Genomic DNA, 12,597 nt, shown 5'->3' with positions numbered 1-12,597 from the left:
AAGGGTTGCACTTCTGTCACACTGAACGATTCTGTTCAGTCGTCGTTGGTCCTGTTCTTTTAGGATCTTTTCCCATCCGCAGCAATGTCAGAGATTTGATGTTTTACTGGATTCCTGATTTTCACGGTACATTCGCCAATAGGTCTTACGGGAAAATCACCACTTCATCGCTACCTCGGAGATGCTGTGTCCCATCGCTCGTGCGCCGTCTGTAACACCACGTTCAAACTCACTTATATCTTTATGACCTGCCATCGTATCAGCAGTAACCTATCTAACAAATGTGGCAGACACTTCTTATCATATACAGGCGTTGCCGACGGCAGCACCGTATTCTGCCTGTTTACGTATGTCTGTATTTAAATGCACATGCCTATACCAGTTTCTTTGACCCCTCAGTGTACTTCCTTCTACGTTATTCTGGTGCCCAAGGAAGTGACTGAGCTGCTGCTCACTACTAAGGTATCACTGGTGTACACGTAACCGCCGGTGAATCTGCTTATAAACCGACTAGAATGTATTCGGGAGTCTGCTGCTCTGTCTCTTAGGAAACTGATGGACTTTATACGTCTTTTTAAGCCGCAAGTGTAACTAGCCTCAATCACATTTCCTGTGTCAGTCGGGCGTAGTAGTAGTAGTAGTAGTAGTAGCGGTTTTTGACGGATTCGACCATGCCTCACTAGGAAATAGAGAGAGGAAAGACGAAAACACGACACGGATATTTTCTTTAGTTGATACATTGATTTACCATCCGCGCACTGCTGCAGAATGAATCACACGAAAAAAGTGCGACATCGTGCAAGGGAGTAAACACCACGATTAGTACCCATAGCAGACGTAACTGTCTTATTGCTGTTTACAATAGCATCGCCATGGCCGTGGTAGCCTTCCTCTTGCACACAGAAATCATGTCTGGTGTCAGGTTGTTTTGCTAATATAGCAATTTTACAGTAACACAACGTTTCTATTGTACCCCCTTCTCACACTATTAAGGCAGATATATGTGGCGTCAGTCCTCTCTCTCTCTCAGAACACGCTAGGCAATAGCTTAAGTCTGTTAAATACATTGATTCTTCTCCTTAATACTTAGGGAATTACATTACTTGTGAGGACCAACTGCAATTCGGTAAAACCTACATTCGATTGCATGTATAAGAGCACCTTCCTGGATTGGAATACATATGTTTTGCCTGCTTTAATATAGCGCTTGTGTGTAATACTTATATCGCCTTTATTGAAGTATGCGTTATGAAAACCCATCTAGCTTATAGAGGGAGGAATCGGCTAAAAAGTGAATGCAAAAAGAGTATAACTTAAGATTTTCTTGGTCTACAGTGTCCAGGTACCTCCAAGCCATGTCAATTCCCAGCATTTCTGGTATTCTTTCTCTAATTTTATGTACTCTCAATCAATTAATGTAATTCTGCAAGGTTTTCACGATTTTACATATTTCGTCGTATTTCCCTCAATTTCACGTATTAGCCATCAATCTATCGTAATTATACCAGGTTTTACTCGATTTTTACCGATTTTAAGTCATTTTTCATATTTTTGTCGATAGTTTTCCGTATGTATATGGTGATACTGCTGACATACCCAAGCGTTGTTTGATTTTATATGAGGGTATTTGCATGTCTACGTAACGTCAGATCATTACTTCTGTGTATAAGAGGGAGGCTATCAGGACCGTGGTGATGCTACTGTAAACAGCAATAAGACTGTTACGTCTCCTTCGGCTGCTGATCGCGACTTGTAATCCATCTTATGAAGCCCCTATTTCTTTGTGTGCATCTTCATGAAGCAGGGTGTGGGTGGTAACTCAATGGATAAACTAACGAAAATATTAATGTCGTATTTTCGTCTTTCCTCGCCCTATTTCCTAGAGTGGTATGACCGCATCCGTCAAAACCACGACTATTACTAATAAGCACTACTGACACAGGAAATGTGACTGAGGTACGTACGTTTCCGACTTAAAGAGACGTATAAAATCCCTCACTTTCCTAAGGGACGGAACAGCAGACTCCCAACTACATTCTAGTTGGTTTATAAGCAGTTTTTGCTACGGATCTACACCGACGATACCTTCGTAGTGAGGAACAGCTCAGTCACTTCCTAGGACACCAGAATAGTGTAGGAGGAAGTAGACTCATCATCTTAACCTTTGTCACCGCACAGACTGAGGTAGAAAACTTTCACAGTGGTTGTATATCGGATGTTGTACATATATGTCCTGCATTAGAGTACTGAGAGCGTTGCATTCCGCATTTCTAATACTTCGGAAACCATATGGCTTTAACATTGTATGAACGCTTTTAAAAGGTTGTTATGTGTTCATGTTTATCACGATTCATTTCATTTGCTTTGTGACTTCATTCTCAGGATCTTCCTAATTAAAAAGGATTTTCCAAAGTCACCAACTACGCACTTTAACCCAATGTGTATGGTGACTCTGTAATAAAAAGATTTTGTGCAGTTAACAGTTTTTTGTGTGTTCTAGAGCAGACGCTACCCCTCCCTCACTGAAATATTTTACTGCATGTATGACGGCTGTTATTCTAATGTCTAACCATGACTTCATATGGGATCTCCGTACCTTGCAGGGCCTGGGTTCACAGGCACTTCATTTCTGTCAGATATGTCCGTGCGTGGCAAGGGGTAAGGATCGGTCATAACGACCGAGAGAGAATACTGGACAGTTTATCAAGATTTAAGTGAGTTTGAACGTGATGTTACAGTCAACACAGAAGATCTGGGACACATCGCTATCGGCTATTAGAGGCGAAGGCTCACTCATGTACCCTTGATGATAGCATGACACAAAGCTTTACACCTCGCCTGGGCCCGTAAACATCGACATTGGACTGTTGATGACTCGCTACGGTCGCAGGTTCTAATCCTGCCTCGGGCACAGATGTGTGTGCTGTGCTTAGGTTGTTGTTGTTGTGGTCTTCAGTCCTGAGACTGGTTTGATGCAGCTCTCCATGCTACTATATCCTGCGCAAGCTTCTTCATCTCCCAGTACCTCCTGCAACCTACATCCTTCTGAATCTGCTTGGTGTACTCATCTCTTGGTCTCCCTCTACGATTTTTACCCTTCACGCTGCCCTCCAATACTAAATTGGTGATCCCTTGATGTCTCAGAACATGTCCTACCAACCGATCCCTTCTTCTAGTCAAGTTGTGCCACAAACTTCTCTTCTCCCCACTCCTATTCAACACCTCCTCATTAGTTATGTGATCTACCCATCAAATCTTCAGCATTCTTCTGTAGCACCACATTTCGAAAGCTTCTATTCTCTTCTTGTCTAAACTATTTATCGTCCATGTTTCTGTCCTTAGGTTAGTTAGGTTTAAGTAGTTCTTAGTTCTAGGGGACTGATGACCTTAGAAGGTAAGTTCCATAGTGCTCAGAGTCATTTGAACCATTTTGTTGATGACTAGAAACACGTTGCCTGGTCGGACAAGTATCGTTTCAAATTGTATTGCGAAGATGGACGTGTAGGGGTATGGAGACAACCTCATGAACCCATGGATTCTGCATGCCAGCAGAGGACTGTTCAAGACGGTGGAGGTTCTGTAAGGGAGTAGGGCGTGTGCAGTTGGAGTGGTATGGGACCCCTTATATGTCAAGATACGACTCAGACAGGTGACACATACGTAATCATTCTGTCTGATCACCTGCATCCATTCACGTCCATTGCACTTTCAGACGGACTTGGGCAATTCCAGCAGGACAATGAGACACCCCACACGTCCTCAATTGCCGCAGAGTGGCTCCAGGAACACCCTTCTGAGTTTAAACGCTTCCACTGGGCACCAAACTCCCCAAACATTAACATTATTGAGCACATCTAGGATGCCTTGCAACGTGCTGTTCAGAAGAGATCTCCAACCTCTCGTACACACGAGGATTGATGGTGTCAATTCCTTCCAGCACTAGTTCAGACATTAGTCGAGTCCATGCCACATCGTGTGCAGTACTTCTGCATGCTCGTGGAGGCCCTACATGATATTAGGCAGGTGTACCAGTTTCTTTGGATTTTCAATGTAGATGTATAATTAGAGCATATCTTTATGATTAATTATGTAGTTTGTACCGACCTTTTCTTTAGCCTCCCACCAAAAATAAATAAAGTACACTAACCCAATCTTCCCCTCCCGCAGTTGGACGAGTCCGAGAGTTTCCCTGTGTAGGGGGCGGAGGGTCGCACGTCGGCTTTCTGCCCAGAAGGACTGGTGCTCGATCCTGGAAAGGGCACCCACCATTTTGAAGTTCCCGCCGAGTGCCTGGTGAGGGTGGGGTCGGACGTCGGTAAGGGCTTGGCACAAAGAAATTCCCGACGTTTTTGACATTCCGAGCAATTTTGAATTTCCCGCCATAATTCGAAATTCCCGCCAATAGGACAGGTGGGAGAGGGGGAGGGGGGATGGGAGGGGGAGGGGGGATGGGGATGGGAGGGGGGAGTGGGAAGTGGAGGGTTAATTTGCATAAATAAATCGACTAATTAGCGTAATTAAGTTTGCAACATTGCCACATTTACCATTACAACCAGGCTGGGGGAGGAAATTTGGCAACAAAGAATATTGCACACTTAGCAGCTTTACCCTCCTACTGACGTATGTCGATGAAGAATGAAGACTCATGCCACTTTCTCGTGCAGTTGCACGGGAGGCAATATGTGGGTCAACTGCTTCATCAGCAAGAATATTAATTTCCCCCTCTTCTGTGTCACTTGCTTCCTTCTGTTACGTTGTCTAGGTGTTATACTATAACATTCACCCAACTAGTTGAAGTCGATAAATAATTGCCATATGGTTGAAATCTACTGGGATATTTTGCTGCATATCCCATGCAAGAACGAACTGTATTCCTCCCACACTCTCCATACATCATGAGCATGTCAGCTTTTTCTGCGTTGATAAATCCCACCGACCACTGCTTGGGCTGTCACACACTGACTGACTCCCAAGCGACAGTGCACTCAGGAGACACACACGCATACTGTAAGCAAACGTAACAACATCATACCTAGCAACTATGTAGTTTGAATGGCAAAACCAAGTGTCGTTGTGGAAGCTTTTCAAAACATGACATCTTGTAAACGACCCGCGCTTTATTAATGTTAATAAGAATTGTTCCATTTTTAAAAAAGAATGTATGTTTGCAGAATAAATAAGCATTCTAAGTATTATTCGAATATGTTTATTGGCTAGCAGCAGGAGGCCCTGACTACTAATACTTTCTGTGAAAACCATATACCAATTGCAGTTTCCATTTCCGCAAGTTTTAGGTCCAATAGACCTGAAGATCTCAGGGGCTTCCCAACTCTTCAGAGCTAAAAATGGTAAAAAATAAATAAATTAAAAATTCAGGAACAGTGACGTCCTTCTGCCAGCTAATATCAATGGTGATCAGTAGTTCTATGTTTCTAGCGTTTGAATCTTTCACTCTCTGGCTGAGTCCACGTATTCATCACTCTGTTCCTGAAACAACTGTCATTAATAAAAAAATGGTTCAAATGGCTCTGAGCACTATGGGACTTAACTGCTGTGGTCATCAGTCCCCTAGAACTTAGAACTACTTAAACCTAACTAATCTAAGGACATCACACACATCCATGCCCGAGGCAGGATTCGAACCTGCGACCGTAGTGGTCACGCGGCTCCAGACTGTAGCGCCTAGAACCGCTCGGCCACTACGGCCGGCTGTCATTAATATCTCAGGTCTTATCTCGAATTCCATCGAACAATTCTTTTATTTTCAGCCCCCCTTTTTTTGTATTCTATCTGACTGTCTCATTGCTTATTTATCTCAGTCATGAAAATATAGGAAAAGAAATGACACCCTCTAAAGCGTAACATCAAATTTACTTTATTTACATGTTTTTACAGGTTTTAATGTAGCACATAAATTGAATTTAACAGCTTTTACAAATTAATTGTATACAATATTTTAGTAATCACTCCAGATGCTAGAGTAAATCAGTTCTTCGGCGAACCAGCTTCTGAGTAAGCAACATGAAGTAGCATGGGAGATGCCTAAAGATTTCTCACTATTTTCAAGGTGCTTAATAGACCGTCCCTTTGATTTAGTTATTGTGATAGAGAACATATGTAGAGTAGCGAAGCCGAAAATAATGGATATGAGACCTTATTTATTCCACATACGAAGTCACATACAGGTACAGGTATGACCAACTTTGGTTGGAATTGCTCATAGCTTTCTATATTCATGGTTTTCATGTCATCCCCAGTCTCTAAACGTAAATAGGATTGTAATAATTAGTCCAGCAACCCCATGAATTCGACTGTAGCGTAGAGCTTTTTCTGTTATTTTACACACGATCCAATTCCCCGCTCCCCTCCTCTCCCAATTAGTGCTATGAGTGTCTTACCCCGAAATTACTTTATCGTAGATAGTAAGTCACGTACGAAACAATCTGGTTAAAATTTTTCCAAGTGCTCAAAAGTTGTACAAACGTAAGCCGAGTATCACACCCACTCACGCGAATACGGATACAAGAGGTGTATTATTAAAATGGTAATTAACACATGCACACGCAGAACTACACAACTATGTTTATACACACTGAGGTGATATATATATATATGTGTGTGTGTGTGTGTGTGTGTGTGTGTGTGTGTGTGTGTGGTGTTAGCGTCGCGTAATAAGTTGCAAAAGGGCAGTGCCTTGTATGTCACTTGTACTGAGTTGAATCATGTGAAAAGTTTTCGGAAATTATTATGGCCGCACGAAGGCAATTAACAGACTTTAAGCCGGCCGGTGTGGCCGACCGGTTCTATGCGCTTGAGTCTGGAGACGTGCGACCGCTACGGTCGCAGGTTCAAATCCTGCCTCGGGCATGGATGTGCGTGAAGTCCTTAGGTTAGTTAGGTTTAAGTAGTTCTAAGTTCTAGGGGACTGTTGACCTCAGAAGTTAAGTCCCATAGTGCTCAGAGCCATTTGAACCATCTGAACAGACTTTAAACGCGGAATGGTAGTAGGGCATTCCGTTACGGAAATCGTTAGAGAATTGAATATTCCGAGATCCACAGCGTCAACACTGTGTCGAGCATACGTGTTTCATAGATGACCTCTCACCACGGACAATGCAACGACTGACGCGCTTTATTTAACGACAGAGGACTGAGAGCAGCGGCGTTTGCGTAGTGTTGTCAGTACCAAGAGCCACTCAACACTGCACGAAGTAACCGTAGGAATCAGTGTGAGAAGTACGGGGAAGGTGTCCGTTAGTACAGTGCGACGAAATGTGGTGTTAATGGGCTATGGCAGCAGACGACCGCCGCGAGTGCCTTTGCTGACAGCACGATTTCGCCTGTCCCACCTCTCCTGAGCTCGTGACCATATCGTTTGGACCCTAGGCGACTGGAAAACCGTGGAATGGTCAGATGTGTCCCCATTTCAGTTGGTATGAGTTGATGATAGGGTTCCTGTGTGGCACAGACTCCACGAGGCCACGGACCCAAGTTGTCAACAAGGCAGTGTGCAATCTGGTGCCGGCCGGTGTGGCCGTGTGGTTCTAGGCGCTTCAGTCTGGAACCGCGTGACCGCTACTGTCGCAGGTTCGAATCCTGCCTCGGGCATGGATGTGAGTGATGTCCTTAGGTTAGATAGGTTTAGGTAGTTCTAAGTTCTATGGGACTGATGACCACAGATGTTAAGTTCCATAGTGCTCAGAGCCATTTGAACCTTTTTTTTGGAATCTGGTGGTGGCTCCATAACGAAGTGATCTGTGTTTACGCGCAATGGATTGGGTCCTCTGGTCAAACTGACCCGGTCTTAGGCTGTAAATGTTCTTGTTCAGCTAGTTGGAGACCATTTGCAGCCATTCATGGAGTTCATGTTCCTAAACAACGATAAAATTTTTATGGATAGCAATGTGTCATGCCACTGGGCCACAGTTGTTCGTGATTGGTCTGAAGAACATTCTGGACAATTTGAGCGAATGATTTGGCCACGCAGATCGCCCGACATGAATCCCATCAACAATTTATGGGACCTGATCGAGAGGTCAGTTCGTGTAAAAAATCTTGCACCGGCAACACTTTCGCAATTGTGGACGGCTATGTAGGTAGCATGGCTCAATATTCTTGCAGGAGACTTCCAAAGACTTGTTGAGTCCATGCCACGTCGAGATGCAGCACTGCGCCCGGCAAGGGGTTGTTTGGGGGAGGAGACCAGTCAGCGAGGTCATCGGTCTCATCGGGATATGAAAGGATGTCGGCCGTGCCCTTTCGAAGGAGCCATACCGGCACTTGCCTGGAGCGATCTAGGGAAATCACGGAAAACCCAAATCAGGATGGCCGTACGCGGGATTGAATCATCGTCCTCCCGAATGCGAGTCAGTGTGCTAACCATTGCGCCACCTCGCTCGGTGCGCCCGGCAAAATGACGTCTGACATTATATTAGGAGGTATCTCAGGACTTTTGTCACCTCAGTGTACGTATACCATTGGATTTATAGACCAGATATTCATCAAGACAATGGCTTCCCTTCTTCTACTGCGCAGTACCTGTTTATATTTGTTGTTTTTATTGTAGTCTCTGTCTTGATTCAGTTTGCATTTGCGGACATACATTTTTGCATTGGAATAAAGAAGGGTTGTCAATTCCAAATATGTGTAAACAGATTGAAATCCGCCAGAAAGCAGACGGATCATTGAGTACCTACGTACCTACAACACAGTTTTGAGCAGAGCACTGAGTTTCCTGAGGTGTAAATTCACCGAGGGAACGCAGATACGACCTGGTCCACTAGAGTGTCGCTAGCACCAATTTGCAGCTAAGCTCTGCAAACAGGTTTATCTCGGAGCACTATCGGGAGAGAACCAGCAACCCCTGCAATCGCCTGCCGACAGGTGGTTGTGTCTGGAGCTCATTGGCGGCCCCACCACCGCGCACCCCGTCCCCCTGACGTCCGCTGTGACAGCTTCCCAGGAGCCAGGGGCTCAGCGTGATAGCCTGCCGCCGCTTTGATGTCTGCGTCGCTGTTAATTAGCACGTCAGTGGCGTCACGGCATCCCGTCAGCCTGCCGTCTTTGTGTTTATCCTGTTAGCGCGCGTCAGCTGGCTGCGTCGTAGACGTAGATGATAAGTGCAGGAACGCTTGAACTTAGCGAGCAGGCACTGTCAAAGCACGTGGGCGTGTCCGTTCCGCTCCAGTACCACGCCTCTTCTTTGTTGTTCTGGTCGTGCTACAAACAAGCATTGACTGGAGGACGCTCTTTATCTCACTCCGTGCAGTGTTCTCCTTCCTTTCCAGGCTCCCTCACTGACGTCAACAAGTATTCTTGTTGGCTTCGAGCGCGCTCGAACAGAAAAGGCACCTCTACATAAAATGAGCGAGAGGGTTCAGAGTTTAGTTGCTGCAGAGGTGTTCTATGCACCTTTAACTTTGACGACGTTAGACAATAATGGATGCAGACAGTACGTACGTCACCGACTGTCCAGGTTCAACTTTTGCGCAGAATATATCCACGACTGTCTTCATCTTCAAGTGATATGGTGACCAATGAGCCAAAGCATCATGACCACTGCACACCGTGACGTTAAATGCCTGCTCCTGATGGTTCAGGCACATGACGCCTTAAGGAAAGTATACAGAATGACCCAAGAGGATTGGTCATTATTCACGAATATGCAGGAACGATCTTCCGAAGAAATAACAGCTAGTAAAAATGAGCTCTAAAGTGCATACCTTTAAGCTATGAGAACTTTTCCGTTTCCGCAAGTATTTTATTTTCGGTATTGAAGAAAAATGAGTTTTCATTCGATATGTCATATTTAATATGTTTACAATGAATATTTTTCAAACAGTGGTTTTCAATAGTCGACATCTACCGGGTGATCAAAAAGTCAGTACAAATTTGTAAACTGAATAAATCACGGAATAATGTAGATAGAGAGGTACAAATTGACACACATGCTTGGAATGACATGGGGTTTTATTAGAACAAAAAAATACAAAAGTTCACAAAATGTCCGACGGATGGCACTTCATCTGATCAGAATAGCAATAATTAGCAGAACAAAGTAAGACAAAGCAAAGATGACGTTCTTTACAGGAAATGCTCAATATGTCCACCATCATTCCTCAACAATAGCTGTAGTCGAGGAATCATGTTGTGAACAGCACTGTAATGTATGTCCAGAGTTATGGTGAGGCATTGGCGTCAGATGTTGTCGTTCAGCATCCCTAGAGATGTCGGTCGATCACGATACACTTGCGACTTCAGGTAACCCCAAAGCCAATAATCGCACGGACTGTGGTCTGTGGACCTGGGAGGCCAAGCCTGACGAAAGTGGCGACTGAGCACACGATCATCACCAAACGACGCGCGCTAGAGATCTTTCACGCGTCTAGCAATACTTTTTTTTGTTCTAATAAAACCCCATGTCATTACAAGCAAGTGTGTCAATTTTTACCTCTCTATCTACATTATTCCGTGGTTTATTAAGTTTTCAAATTTATACTGACTTTTTGATCACCCGGTACATCACACAGGTTCTGAATACAAGCAATGTGAGCTCTGGTTGCTAGTAATATTGTAGTTGGATCAAGCATTCTAAGAGCAGCTAGTAAGGGAGTCAGATGTTGGCTATGCTTCTGAGCAGATGGAAACAGTCTGAGAGCGCAGAAAGAAAATCATAGGGGATGATGAATTGTGAAATATGACTTGGTAAAATTTAACAAGTGAAGATTTCCAGGAACAGTAGTTGCTGCATTGTCCTCTTTCGTGTAATATAAGATGTGTCTGCATAGCTCTCTTCGTGGAATTTTTCTTTATTGGTTCGGGTTAGTCTGTTTAATTATTCAGACGTGAGTAAATAAAGTTCTCTTCGCGTGGCTTGCACTCAGAGATAATAGATTTATCATTCCCTTCCCAATTCACCAACTAATTTGATGACAGAGAAATATTTGTTGGACGAGTAAAAATAACTTTTTGTAAAGGTAATTGTAACAGTCAGGCAGTGAGTTTCATTTTTTATTATACAGTCTTTTGAAGGTCAATTTTCCTTTGAGCAACTAGCAAGTTCAAATGCCACCACCGTGACGTCACAAAAGAATTTAATATTTTCTGATTGTGTGTATTGCCACACTACACTCTGCCGAACACAGTAGCTAAAACTGAGACATGATCTCTCTAGAACAGTTGCACGTCCTCGCACTGCACTTCCACAAAGCTGTGCTGTTACTCGGCTTGCTTGCTGCTGCGTTGCATATTTTATGTTCACCACTTCGAGCATTACCAAGTCCCCGTTGCCACAGGTAAGCCATATGAAATTTATTAGGGCCAATTTTACGGTAGAGTCAGATTAAAGATAGATCATTCACAGTCAGCTTTGTTCTTCAGAATTCATTACCAGATACGGTTTAGGTAAAGACAGTTTCAGATTTCACCTCGCATACAGACCGTCTTACATATGCGTGTGGAGTATTCAGTATTTGAAAATTTGCTTAGTCAGTTTTGAGTAGCTAAATTTGAGGGTATTATTGTAGAAACAGTTTGGTTATTGATTCTTTCAAAAATTCGACTGGTAACTTATGTAGCATTTTTATTCTACTACCTTGTGTGCTGGAATTTTAAGTCACGAACTGTGGCACTCGACTGTCCTGGACAAAAGAATTTCACAGAACGGCTTATATAGTATACAGTTATGTCTTCTAATCACTTCGGTACAGCTAATTAAAAATACAGTAATAGAGTTCCAGACACTTTTGGTGACTCATTTTACCAGATAGCGTTTTACAACACAGATCTAGGAGTAATAAAGAAAAGCAGTCCAGTCCAGTTCAGTTTAGGTCAGTTCAGTCCAGGTTCAGTTCAACAGATTTATTAAACAGAGAAAATTTACACTGTGGTACTCATCTCTTCTAATAAACAAGTGACATACCTTTTACGTTACCCATTTTAGAGACCGTATTTACTTGATTTTTTTTATCTTGTTTTGGTCCATACTAGCGCCTTACAAAACATGGAAAGCCGAGATCTTGCAGTAGAAACGGTTCCATAGTATCGAAGATGAAGAAGTGATCATAGACGCTGAAGCATGCGTTTTAGATTCCACGTTTACTAGACGTTTTTGCTTCGAGTGGCCGCTCCTGCCATATCCCTGAATATTAGGCGTTCTTCTTGGGACATCCTGTGTAAGTGGAGCAGAGACGAATGGAGATTCATTCTAGCCACGATAAAGCCCACTTATGGAGAAATTAATTGGCGTAAACGATTTTGACAAAGGATAGACTGTTATGACCGGACGTCTGGGAACGAGCGTGTCGGAAACGGCCAAGCTGGTTGGCTGTTCGCCTGCTAGTGTCGTGGCCAGACGAAACTCCTGTGGATTCTTTGATTGCTCTGGATCAAGGCCCACAAACTTGAACACATGAAACATTAATTGACTGTATTATGTAAATGAATCAGAGATTTACTTAACTGTGACACTCTTCTTTGCGACAAGAGAACTGTACAGCTCACATCTGTCATTGACTAGCACAGTGTCACTTGAGGCCCGCAGTGGTTACCACACTGGACTCGAATTCGGGAGGACGACGTTTCAATCCCGCGTCCGGC

The sequence above is a fragment of the Schistocerca piceifrons genome, chromosome 1 (assembly GCF_021461385.2).
Source record: "Schistocerca piceifrons isolate TAMUIC-IGC-003096 chromosome 1, iqSchPice1.1, whole genome shotgun sequence".
Taxonomy (NCBI): Eukaryota; Metazoa; Arthropoda; class Insecta; order Orthoptera; family Acrididae; genus Schistocerca; species Schistocerca piceifrons.
This window is presented reverse-complemented; position numbering follows the sequence as displayed.